This window comes from Camelus dromedarius, chromosome 14 (genome assembly GCF_036321535.1).
Source record: "Camelus dromedarius isolate mCamDro1 chromosome 14, mCamDro1.pat, whole genome shotgun sequence".
Lineage (NCBI taxonomy): Eukaryota > Metazoa > Chordata > Mammalia > Artiodactyla > Camelidae > Camelus > Camelus dromedarius.
Window position 1 is genome coordinate 40,309,093 of NC_087449.1, and position 13,580 is coordinate 40,322,672.

At 43.2% G+C, this 13,580-nt stretch overlaps 1 long non-coding RNA gene across 2 annotated transcripts in view; it reads right to left on the reverse strand.

Moving 5' to 3' along the window:
* Positions 1-2,422: 2,422 nt before the first annotated feature.
* LOC116156848 (uncharacterized) overlaps positions 2,423-13,580 on the reverse strand; it is a 96,640-nt gene continuing 85,482 nt past the window's right edge. For both annotated transcript variants that reach the window (XR_010383872.1, XR_010383873.1), the window contains exons 2-4: positions 12,488-12,665; positions 12,144-12,316; positions 2,423-3,880 (exon numbers count right to left, since the gene is read on the reverse strand). This is a non-coding gene — a long non-coding RNA (uncharacterized LOC116156848). The remainder of the gene's footprint in view (positions 3,881-12,143; positions 12,317-12,487; positions 12,666-13,580) is intronic.

Here is a 13,580-nt window from a genome sequence, read left to right on the forward strand (position 1 = left end):
AAGAAAATGTGAGCAAAAGGCCTGAGTCACTGCTCCATGGAAAGCCAAAATTCCTTGTCCAATTTCCAGTCATGAGCCAGTTCTCGTGGCCAAAACCATCAAGTGAAGGAGAGGCCAGGTCCCCATAAGAAAAAACTCTGAAACACTGTGCAAAGTGAATACAGTTAGGGATTTTCACAGTACCCCAACCCCAAAGAGATTACTTATTCAGGTAACTATATACTAGGGAAAGGGAACCCACAGATCTTTCAAGAACTTGTTAGGATTCGGGGGTGAGTTGATGTTGATCCCTAGGGACCCAAAGCTCCATCATGCTCCCCCTGTTAAAATAAACATGTCTGGAGGTCAGGTTGAAAGTCTTAGCCCAGGTCCATCTCCCAGTAAGTACAATGACCCACTTCGTGGTCATTTCCCTGGTTCTTGGGAACAGCGTTTTTAGCATTTGGCAGAACCCTCATACTGACGTGACATGTAAGGTGAGGGCTATTTGTAGTTAGAGACCCAGTAGAAGCCACTGGGACTGCTCCCTTCCCCATCAACAGAATAAATCAAAAACTATTTGTATCCTGAGGGAAATGGCAGAGATTAGGGCTACTTTTGAGACTAGAAGTTACTATAAACCTACATCATATCCCCATTTAGTTAATCAGCCTGACCCCTGAAAAAAACTACATGGGTCACAGCAAATGACAGAGGAATAGCGCAAACTTTGTCTTTACTAACGCGAATTATCACAGCCTCAGCTACATGGCAAGTGTCTATTGATTTAGTGAAAGTGTTCTTTCCCATCCCCATCGTATAGGAAGATGCACAGCAGTTTGCTTTCACATGGGATAGATTTCCTTATGCAATTACAGTTTCATATTCACATTCACAAAATCCACATTTCCCCAAGGCTATGTTGATTCTCCTTCCCTTTGTTATAATAGACTACAGAAGGTCCTAAATTGTTTCACCATCCCATGAAACATCATATCTAATGAGCAAAAGATGACAGAAGCTCTGAATGCCTCGGTAAGACACACGTGCTTCAGAGAGTAGGGGATAAACCCTGCGAAGTTCAACATCTTTTAATGAAAAAAATATTTCAGAAAGTTAGAAATGAAAGGGACTTTTGTTAATCTGATAAAGTCTATACATGAAAAACCTATAGCAAACATTCACAGATGATATGAACATATACAGAAAATCCAAAATAATCAAGAGACTAAAACCAACACAAGAGTTCATTAAGCTTTCCAGATTGAAGGTCGACCGACTAAAATACATTTGTGACACTTCTTCCAAAAGTGAATCCAATCATGAGAAACATCATACAAACCAAAATTAAGGGACACTCTTGACACAAACTGCCTATTGTAGTCGGCAACAGACAGCCCACATCCTAACCCCCAGAACCTGTGAATGTGTTAGGTTATCTGACCAAGAGGATTATGTTTGCAGATGAATTAAGGTTGCGAAGCAGCTGACTTTGGGAGGGGGAGAGTGTCCTGGATTATCAAGGTGGACCTAATTAAACCACGAGGGGTCCTTATGAGTGGGAGAAGAAGGCAGAAGAGAGAGGACCAGAGAGGTGGCAGCATAAGAAGGTCTCAGCCAACATTGCTGGCTTTGAACGCGGAGAAGCAGAGCCTCGGGCAGAGAAGTGCAGGCAGCTTCTAGAAGCTAGAAAAGGCGAGCAAATGGATTACCCTCTAGAGCCCTCAGATGGAATACAGCCCTGCTCACACCTGGGTGGAGGCTTGTGAGACCCACTTTGGACTTCTCATCTCCAGAACTGTAAGATAACAAATTTGTGTCATTTCAAGCCACTAAGTCTGTGATAATTTATTACAGCAGCAATAGAAAACTGTTACACCTGTACCTTCAAAAATGTCAATGTCATGAAGGAAAAAAAAAAAAGAATAAGAAACTCTTACCTATTAAAGACTAAAAAGGATGTGACCACTGGAATCATTGCCTGACCAAAATTTTCTTTTGCTATAAAGAACTCTGTTGGAACAACTGGCAATTCTGAATACGGTCTGTAGATTAGAAAACACTATTGTGTGAGTGTTACCCTCCTGGTTGGCTTTGATCACTATACTGAAGTTACTAGGAGAATGCTCTTGTTTGGGGAATACATACATTGAAATATTTACGACGAAAGGGGCATGGCGTCTACAACTTACTCTTGAAAATTCAGAATAACTGTACACATAGAGAAATATCAAACTGTTAACAGTTGGCTCTTTGTATTAGTGTTGCAATTCTGTTACCACTTTTCTGTAAGTCTGAAATTATATCAAAATTAGAAGTTAAGAGAAAAACGTTTTTAGTTTCAGTTGTAGCAAGAAGGAAACAAAATACCCAGAATCAAGGTATTTGCAGATACCTTTATTTTAGGTATATTTCCAATGACTAGAGGAAGGTGAATTCCAAAGTAGTATGACATATGTAAACGTTTTATAGTAAATACTGACACTGGTAATCTAAGGTCAGTTAACTTTTGGGGGTCAAAACTGCTCATACAAACATTTCTAGATATCAATATTATACTTCATTTCCTCTCTCTCTCTCACACACACACACACATAATTTCTTTTATTTCTGTAAAACCAGTTGTGATGTCCTCACTTTCATTTCCGATCTTAGTGCTCTGAGTCTTCTCTCTTTTGCTCCCTGTTCCGTGCAGCTAAAGGTTTGTCAGCTTTGTTGATCTTGTCACAGAACCAACTTTTGGTTTTATTGACCTTTATTATTTTTCTATTCTCTATTTCATTTATCTTCACTCTAATCTTTATCGTTTCCTTCCTCCTACGAGCTTTGGGTTTAGTTTGTTCCTTTTCTAATTTCTTAAGCTCTAAAATTAGGCTTTTAATTTGAGGTCTTTCTTGTTTTTTTTATGTAAACATGTATAGCTATAAATGTCCCCGTTAGCACTGCTTTCACTGCATCTAAGTATTTTATTTAAATTTTAATTTTTTTAATCGAGGTATAATTGATGAGTTTTGTTACGTTGCATTTTTTTCATTCATCTCTAAGTATTTTCTAATTTCCCTTGTGATTTCTTCTTTGATCCATTGGTTGTTTAAGAGTGTTGTTTAATTTCCACAAATTTGAGAATTTTCCAGTTTTACTTCTGTTGCTGATTTCTAACTCACCCTGCTGTGGTCACAGAAGATACTTTGTATGGTATCTATCATTTAAAATCTATTAGGACTTCATTTGTAGCTCTATCATATGCTCTGTCCTGGAAAATATCCCACATGCACTTGAGAAGAATGCACGCTGCTGCCTTTGGGTAGAATGTGCTCTGTATGTCTGTTAGATCTAGTTGGTTACTTACCTACTCTCTAGTTGTTCTGTATTTGACTTTAATACAAAGACTGTTTGCTTTTATTTCCTCTCTTGCCAGCCCACATTCATGCTTGCATCTGGCAAAATGTTTTATACCAATTCTTACCTAATCACAAACAGAATCACAAGGAGCAAGATAATTTCTAAGGCTACAGTCTATTTTTAGGTTTTGCCTAATTGTGTGTTTCATCTGTTTCAAGAATCCTCCTCACTTGGTACTAGAGATCCCAGGCATGTTATTAGCATCCCTTTAGTTTTAATTATGTGTGTGGTCAGAGTCACTGCTCACCACCGTCTCCTGGACTGTCCCACTTCTCTGTCTTGAGGCTCTCTATTCCAATTCCATTCTCGATTTGATAAAATATTTTCGTTGGGTGGAGTCCATGTGTGGTAGTTTTTCTGACTCTTCATATGTTTGAAAATGTTTTCCTTTTACGCTGCCAGATGAATGATGCCCGTGCTGGATTCAGGATTATTGATTCACAGCCTGTTTCCCTCAATAGCCTGTAGACATGGTTCAACGATCTTGTTTCTTTCATTGCTGTAAATGGAAAACATTCAACGTAAGTCAGATTCTTCTTTCCTTTTGTAGGTAACCTGTTCTTTTATAAGAGAAGTTCATGAGATTTTCTCTTTCTCCTTAAAGTTTAAGTGTCTTTTGGTCTTTTTTAAAAAAAAAATCATGCCTGGGATTATCCGAGCTCTTTCAATCTGGACGTTCACCTTTCTTTAGGTCGAGGAGGTTTTCATCTGTAATCTCTCTTTTTCCTTTTAATTATTTATACCCATGTGTGTTTTTCACATATAGACCAAAGGACTGGAATTTGTCTGGGTTTTTCAATGGTCAAATAAGCCCACATTCAACTAGACAAAGCTGTGTTTTTCTATCTGTGCTTTAATTTCTACTTCTCCATCTGTTTCCCTTTTTCACCCTCTGTAATTCCTGTTATTAGCTTGTGTAGCTTCCCTGACCTATCATTTGACTCAGCTATTTTTTTCTTTCATGATTTTAATTTCTTTGTATTTTTACTCTAAATTATAAGGGTTTTTAAATAAAAATGTTAATCGGAATGTTAACTCAGTTCTCTGCTCTGATCATAACTTCTTAATTAGTTTGCCAGTTTTTTAAATTCAGAAATCATGTCTTGAAGTTTTGGAAAGTCTTTTTTGGCTTTTAGTTGCATTGCCTTTGCAGTTCTTGGACTTCTATTTCAGTTCTGATTTTTTTTTAAATCACTCTTTGGCTTCACCTCAAGAGGACCCACCTGTTGTGATTGTCCAACTTTGTCTCTCTCTCCTCTAAGATACTATCCCCTTAAATGGACTCCAATTCACGTGTGAGCTGGGGTCTTCTATGTGATGGCAATCCAGCAGAAGATGAAAATTATGCTATTTGTTATGGAGGGCCAGTAACAAATGGGCTGATAAATAATGACCACTCTTTTGCTTTCTGGCCTTTTTGGGTATAAATGAAGTCTCATATTCATCTCTCAACTAAACTTTTAGGCACCGCCCACCTTCCAAGATTGCTGGCAAGATCAGCCCCTCCAAAGACCACATGAGGCAAGAATAGAACAAATGAAAAGCTTGATCAGTTTCACTTATTAAAAATTTAACATCGTGAGCAAAAACCTTCAAAAACAAAATGAGAATAAACAACATACATGAGGAAATACTTGTAATACATGTCAGAAATCTTTTTTCAGCCTTAAAATTTGAGACAATCCTCCTCTACCCTCTTCCTTTTTGAATAGGTAATTCTTCCACATGGTATTTACATCAAGAGGAAAACACAGAACCCAAGCTAAGTCAATTGGATTTTTTGACCTGGAATCTGAATCTTGAGACAACAGTGATGTCTATGGCTACTAGTAGTCACACTCCTTGAATTCTCACTCTGTTCCAGGCACTATTGCAAGCATCTTATAGCCTTGTAAATAGCTCTATTAATGAAGTGCAATTACTATATCTATCTTGCAAATGGGGCTAATTATACTGACACCAAGAACAATAATCATTGGGGATACCTTAAAGATACTGTAGGAGTTATCTGCTGCTGCAAAACAAATTACACCAAAACTCACTGGCTTAACATGACAAACATTAGTTACCTCACAGTTTCTGTGGGTCCTGAATGCTGGAGCTTCTTAGCTGGTGGTTCTGGCTCAGGGTCACTCGATACAGTTAAGGTGTCAGCCAAAGCTGCAGTCATATGAAAGCCTGACTGGGGACTGGAGGGTTGCTTCCCAGACAGTGCACTCACATGGCTGTTGGCAGGAGGACTCAGGTCATCACCATCCAGGCCTCTCCATGGGGCTGCTTGACTGTCCTCATGACATGACAGCCACAGGCTTCTCCCAGATCAAGTGATCAAAGAGGCGGGGGGGGGGGGGGGGGAGGGACAAAAGCCAGTGCGCTCTATAGCCCAGGTCCAGAAGTCACAGGCCATCGTTTCTGGCATGTTTTCTTCATTAGAAGTAAGTCACTAAGTACAGCCCACATTCAACAAGAGGGGATTAGGCTCCTCCTGAAGGAAGGAATATCAAAAAATTTGTGGGCATATTTTAGAACTACCACAAATACCATCCATCAGCTCTGTAAGGCATCAGCAGATCTTCCCTGGCTCCCACCTATTCTGTGGGCGTGTTCAGTCTTTGCCTCATTTCTTTGAATAACATTCCTTTAAAATAGTCTCTCCCTTTTATCTTAAGTTACTCAAGCCATTTCTGCTGCTTTCAATGACAGCATTATGAAAAAAAAATTTTAATTCTCCCTCAGTCATTCCACTCTTAAGTTCTACTTATCTTAGCCTGGGTCCCCTATAAAGCAGAGCCTGAGGCCAAGTTCACCTGATAAATCTTACCTTGGAAGTACAATCCCAAGCAGCAAGAGCGAGAAGGAAAGGAAAGTGAAGCAGGAGAGAAAAGACACAAATGCAAGGTGCTATATTACCAAACCAGCCGCAGTTTCCCCAGAAGGTATAGGCAGCCACTTGGTCATGCAGAATACCTTGCCAACAGGTTGCAGAGAACACCACACCCTGAAACAGCATGTCACGGGAAGGGAGGGAAAGGAACTGACCTGCTGTCTCTCTTTGTTCCTTCCCAACTGCTGTCTCTCATTATTCCAGGTTTGTCCCATAAAATATTAGCTCCCCCACTTTTGGGGTTTTGTAACTCAGCCTCTCCAAAAAGCTTCTGGGAAAGCCAGATACCACATCCTGCAATACGGTGCTTCATCCACATTCGGAAGCCATAGGAGGACCCCAAGCCTTCCTGGGTGCAGTATGGCTGGACCTGAGCAGCAGAGCTGCTGTGGCCCCCACGTGGAAAGCACAAAGGAAGCTGTGCTAAAGCAGATCCCATCCTAAAAGAGCCTGTGAGAGTTGGCAGTGCTGGAGATGAGGAGTGGCAGTAGGGGACAGGAGTCTCCACCGACAAGGAACCAGGGCCCAGGGCAGAGCACATGAGCATATCTAGGGAGGCACATAAACTGGATTTGGTGCAGGGCTCCTTTGCGTCTTTCATATCTGTTCACACGCTCTTATGATATGTGAAAACAAGAGCCCTGACTTCTTACCTATGAGAAGAAGTGCGAGTCCAATCCTTCAATACAATGATGAGGTAAGTGTCTATCAACAGATGAATGGATAAAGAAGATGTCGTATATGCATACAATGGAATACTACTCAGCCATAAAAGAGAATAAAATCTTGCCATATGCGACAACGTGGGTGGACCCAGAGGGTGTTATGCTAAGTGAAATAGGTCAGAGAAAGACAAATAATATTTATATGTAGAATCTTTTTAAAAAAGGAAAAAGAAAAAAAAAGCATAACAAAACATAAAAAGACTCACAGGTACAGAGAACAATCTGGTGGTTGCCAGAGGGGAGGGACTGAGGGGATGAGTGGAATAGGGGAAGAGGATTAAGAGGTAAAAACCTCCAGTTATAAAACAAGTCATGGGGATGTAATGTACAGTATAGGAATATAGTCAGTAATATTGTAACAGCTCTGTATGGTGACAGTTGGTAACTAGACTTGTGGTGATCATTTCATAAGGTGTAAAAATCTCGAATCTATGTGTACTATGTGATACACTTGAAATTAAAATAACATTGTAAATCAGTTATACTTCAATGAAAAAAAAAGATAAAAGCTAGGTGTGATAACCTGCAATGACTTAAAGATCCAGTCCCCACAGCAAAAGCTGCGGCTGATTTGGAGGCTAACTGATATTCAGCATCATTCTCCTCCATTACTCACATTGGATTTCCTTCACTTTCAGCGAGCACCTGCTTGGCTGGCCTTGGTTGCTTGCCTCCAGGGCAGAACCAGAGCTTTATCCTCTGCAGTTAGTTATGCTTAGTTGCTGTGCCTTTTTCAGCCCATGGTTGCTGCAGTTGACCATTAACGGTTATCACTGGGCATTGAATCACCAAGAGATGTTCCATGAATCTCCTGAGTTCCAGATACATTGCTCTCTACCCTTATAGTGTAGCAGCAACCCCAAGTCCTAATGCTGATCAGGCCAATTAGCACTGCCTGTTCAGTAACTTCTTTCTTTACTGCTGGTCCACAGGCATGAGAAACCTAAAGCTACTAAGTGGGAGCCACAGCTTCAGACACAAGGAAAATTTCACTGTGTGCCCTGGCGGAAGTGTTTTTCCCCATACCCAGAAAACAGGTAGAGCCTAAATTTGCAGGAATGGTAAAGGCAAACTTCATCATCAGGTCACCAGGATTGATCATGAGAGAGCCAATCCTACTTCTACCTCATAGACTTGCATATTCTACTTATTAAGGATGGTTCAGCACATCCACGTGTAAAGGACAGCACCCTATGAGGTACTGTCTCTAAGCTCAGCTGACCTTTGACTCAGCTGAACATTTACTTAGTTGTCCCACTGTTCCCTTAGGCAGGCTACTTCTAGGTAAGGGGTTATATTTACCAATGAATCATGTGGTAATGAGTCCATTGTCTAATTTCCTTTGCCATAAAATGGGCCCCTTGACCTGCACTATGTCGGAGACGCCATGATGATGAACTATAAGGATGATGGCTTCAGATAATAGTGCTGGTGAAGGTGATGCCATCAGAAAGAGTGCAAATCTATCAAATTATCAATTCCAGCAAAAAAGAAATCACTGCCTCCTTCAAGGTATAAGATAACCAGTGTGGTCAGCTGGCCATTGGGTAGCTGGCAGGTCTGCCTGGAGAATGGTGCCAGATCCAGGGCTCTGCATCATTCTCTGATGCTAGAAGGCCAAGCATTATTAACTCATCCTTGTTGAGAGGGCGGCAATGTAGTTGAGTCCATGCAGAAATTTCATCCATGCCACCGTGGTCATTATCTTTGGGCTCACTTAGCAAGTTCTAGGATGACCAAGGAGAAGAGAGAGGCTATGGCGGTGGTCGTGGTTTTTAAGTCTCTTCTGAAGTGGATACTCTTTGGTAGACATTAATGTAAGACACAGAGATCTGCATGCTTTGTGTTCACCTCCATAAGTACATATACATATCTCTTCCCCAAACCTCCCAGTCTTGTTCTTTCTTGGCCATTGTCCAATTAGCCAAGTCATTCATCATGGTCCAGGAGTCAATGTGTGTAGGTACGAGGACCATATCTCCCTCTATAGGAAATCCATGACCAGGTGTACTGCTTTCAGCTCTACCCATCAGGAACGTTTCCCTTCACTCCTGTCCTTCATGACCACCCCTGATAGGGTCTGTAATCAGGAGTAGTCCTTTCCTACCTTGCACCAGCAAATCACACTGAACTATCAATGAACCAAGCCCACATCTTTTCATCCCCCATCAGTTGGTCATAGGGACCCCTTTCTGATGCCGTAAGTGAGCTGCACTGGTAGGTGACAGGAGAGTCTGGGACACCTGTTCTGATAATTTATTCGTGATTCCTGAGTGACCACTTTTACCCTACAGTTCACTGCTGCTGTGCCTGCTCAGCCTTACGGCTTAGCGCATCTTCGGTCCTCCAGTAAAACCAGCTCATGATCGGCAGTTAATGCCACATGGCCTCCTGGCTTCACGTGGTTAAACATTCAGTCTCTACCAAAGCCCAGCAGCAGTCCAGGAAATATTTTTCAAATTGAGAGTATTTCTCTACCACAGAAGTCATGGCCCTGCCTCAAAACCTAGAAATCTGCAGCAGACTGTCGACTGGAGCTGACCAGAGCATCCTCACTCACCATAGACACTTTGGGCACCGTCGTATCTGCTGGTCGTATCCGCTGCTTCAGCAGCAGAACAGCTGGCATCACAGCCTGGATCAGCTGCAGGGCGCACTTTTCTCAGGGTCTGAGTCAGAACTGGAAGCCTTCTCAGTCACCCGATTAAGGGTCAAACAATGTTGCCAAGCGCGGTAAACGCCGCCACCAAAACACAACCAAGTGTCGTGCCCCTTTCTCAGCGATAAGAGGTGTGAGGAGCAATAACTTCTCCTTAACTTAGAAGGAATGTCTCCTCTAGGGTAGAGGTTGGCCAACAACTGTCCACACGCCAAATATTGTCCCCCTCCTATTTTGGTAAATGAAGGCTTCCTGGAACATAGCCACAACCTATGGCTGGTTTCGTACTACAACGGCAAAACTGGGCAGTTACAAGAGATACCTTACGGCTTGCAAAGCCTCAACTGTTTACTAACCATCCCTGTAAAGATAAAATTTGCCAAGTCCTACTGTAGGAAAAGAGGTTCCCTAAAAATTTCATCAATGTGACAGACCCCCGAACTTTCATCAAGTTTATTTCCCATCTAGAGGGCATCCCGACTTCCTGACATGTCTTACTCCTGGGTCCATGAATATAATGCCACGAACATAGTGGACAGCAGGATATTCTGCAAAATCCTGTAAGACTATGTATTAAGACAAAGAACAGAAGCTAATTAACTTGGCCCTGAGGCAAAACAGTGAAAGCGAACCGATACCTTTGCCCTGAGTACACATCTGTGTTCAACTGCAGCCACTCCCTTTTAAAACTGAAAACTCCGTTTCCCAGAATCCCCTTTCCTATATGGTTCCAGGTTACAATTTACCAAATAAGAGAATTCATGCAAGATTTAGAGGGTACAGGCAAAGTCAAAACCATTATTCTCTGGTGGGGGTTGTAGCCAAACCCATGAAGAGACAACAGTGTCACAAAAGCTTCACACAAGTTCTTGAGAACTGTCCCCTTTACCACTGCAGATTGAGATGACTGGAGCCTCTCGGAGATTTCTGAGACTTGCAGCAGTTTCCTGGCAAGCTTTTGAAAACCATGCCTTTTATTGCTTTAAGAAGAGATACAGTGTGTCGGCTTCTCTGACCTTCAGCAAAGGTTTCTTTGATTTCCCTCCCTCCGCTTGGCTCTTCCCACAGTTACATAAGCCCCTAATTCTGTATTAAAGCCTTTATTCCTAGAATATGTAGAATTGCTTCTGTCTTTCTAACCAAACTCTGAGAGTCTTCAGTACTGCACAGAGTTCTGGAATTTGTTTTCCAGTCTGTTTAGATGCAAAAGTAGCAATGGGGGGGGGAGGGCATAGCTCAGTGGTAGAGTGCGGTGCTTAGCATGCACGAGGTCCTGGGTTCAATCCCTGGTACCTCCATTAAAAATAATAATAATAAATGAATAAATGAACTTAATTACCCATAATGACTTCATTAATATTGGAAAGGGGACACTATTAGTCCACGACATGCAGTTACTTAATTGGCGAGAGTCAGTGGTCTATAGGAGGCAAGGCTTTGGAAAATCAAGTAACTGTAATAACAGAACATCATGGAATATCACCTCCAAGGTGAAGGATAGTTACTGCAACTGGCACCTCAAATCACAGAGAAGGAAACACAGCACCTCTGGATTTGGAAGGCACCGTGTATCTCACTGGGCATGCCGCCAGGGCCTCTTTACCCATAAGGCTGTCACAGCGGGGCAGCGGGGCGTCTTGGGAAGTTCTTTGGCCTCAATTTTGGATGGATCTTGAGCCTATTTTCTCATATGTAAAGTGGCCATAAATGACTTCTTCCTAAGGTTATGGCGACTATAAAATGAGCTAACAGGGGAGAAAGCCCTCGGAAGCACACATCCTCAGGTGTTGCCTGTACCACTTTGCAATCCAATGCCCAGTCCAATGACAGACTTTTTGTCAGCCCAGAGTAAAAATTGCCCCATAAGGATTAGCAACAATTCTATGTTTTTCTATTGAATTGTAACATAGATGCAGACGAGCATCTGAAACACGAATGTGGTGTTCAGGGAATAACAATAACACAACAGCCTCCTAACTAGCACTCCAGTCAGAAGTAGAATGTGGCCACTTACCCAGCAAAACGTCACCCAGATGAGAGGCAGGTGGGGGTTGAAATCAAAGAAGCTTCTACCCAGTGCCATCTGTGGCACAGCCTCGCATCCAGGGAAATGTGGAGGTGTGCTAATTTTCCCAGGACCCCCGAACTCTGAAAGGACAAGTTGGGGTTATTCTGAGCTCACCCCACCCTACTCCTGAGACAGGCAGATTGCTAGCTCTCCTCTCGGCCAGGACAAGTTGCATTTAGAACACCAGAGGGCGGCCACTCCCCACAGACGGTGGTACCTGGAGAAGCCACAGCTAAACTAAGGGCGAAATGAGCCAGTCTCCCGGGTCCCCTCTGGTCCCTCCTGCTCAGGCCCACACCACACATCAGACCCGTGCAGCGTAGAGATCTGGGGCGTTGGTAACTGGGAGACTTTCTACCTGTGACCTTGAACGAGTGACCTCACGTCTCCAAGCCTGGAAAACTAGGGCACAAAGATAGTACGCACCTCATGGGGTTGCTGGAAGGACAAGTGAGATCATGTGGGTATACAGCAAGACACTGTCCAAATAGTCGTTGTTCTTAGGCATCATAACAGTTCATCTAACTGGATTCTCACCAGAGTCCTGACAGGCAGAGTGGGTGAACACGATTCTCATTTTTCAGTTGAAGAAACTGAGGCTGAAAGGAGTCACACGAGCTGTTAGCATCATGATGGTCACAGTCATTTTATTTCCTACGCCTTTCTCTCTACCATTTCACAGTGCTGGCAGCTGGCCTTACAAGACTCACTTAGAACTCTTTTTGGGATTCTGGAATTCTGAGGGCCAGAGAAGGCGAGTTTTATCTTACCTGAGGCTACACAGTGAGCCAGGGGCCAATTCAGGACTCAACGAGCCAGTCCAGTGGGCTCCGTGTGGTGTTCCAGCCACAGCCCCAGACACCCTGACAAGACACAGCCTCGCTGTTCTGCTCTTGATCGACTGTCAGGGGTCCCAGCCTTGTCTTGTCTCCTTAACCAGACTGTGAGCTAAAAGAGAAAAAAGAAGTCTTGAGGAATATATAGTACTATAAAAAAGCTTCCATGGCATGTTGCTAAATGAAACCAGGGATTACAAAACAGTAAGTGCAAAACCCCAGTGCGTATTTCTGTACATCAGCAAAGGAAAAAAAAAGTAGAAGGGCTTAATAATACACAGGAGGAAAAATGCTTATCCCTGGACGGTAGAATTACAGATAATTTTTGTATTTTCCCCTTGTGCTTTTGTGTGTTCCTAGGATTATCCAATAAGCATGTTTTATTTCTGTGATCAGAACAAGTGTGTGTCGGGGGGGGCGGTGATACTATTTCAATTGTCCTTTTTCTTTTTAAATGCTACATTAAGAGTCAGGGATCTTGGGCTGTCTTCCACATTAATTTATTGTGACTTCGTACAAGCCTCTTAACGCTCGTGAGTCTGTTTCTCTGCCTGAAACGTAGGGAGGACCCCCGGCCCCCTCCAGAGGCTCAGACTCTTCCAGGCAGGGCTGCCTCAGATGGCTCCCTCTTCTCCTTGGGCAAGTTCCAGGCAGTCATGACTCCAGCTCCTGCCTCCACTTCCCCCACGCCATTAATTAATCCCTCGCCTCCTTGCAGCTTGAGTTTTGTCCCCTATCCTCCAGACTGCATTCTACAGAGGTCACCACTGGCAGCCTCCTCACTGCCAAAACCAAGGGCCTCCCTCCCTCTCCCTCTCTCTCTCCTTCTCTCTCTCCTTCTCCCCCCCCCCCAAATCCCCCCCCCAGTTCCCCAGCACGGAGCTCTCTTGAACTGCCCTCCTCCTTGGAGCACAGTCTTCCTTCTGCCCCTCTGACCACAGCTCCCCTCGGCCACCCCTCGGGCTTCTTTCTCAGCAGGGGTTCCTTGGGTTCAGAGAGGGGCCCCTTTCTGTATCTTCAGTCTCCC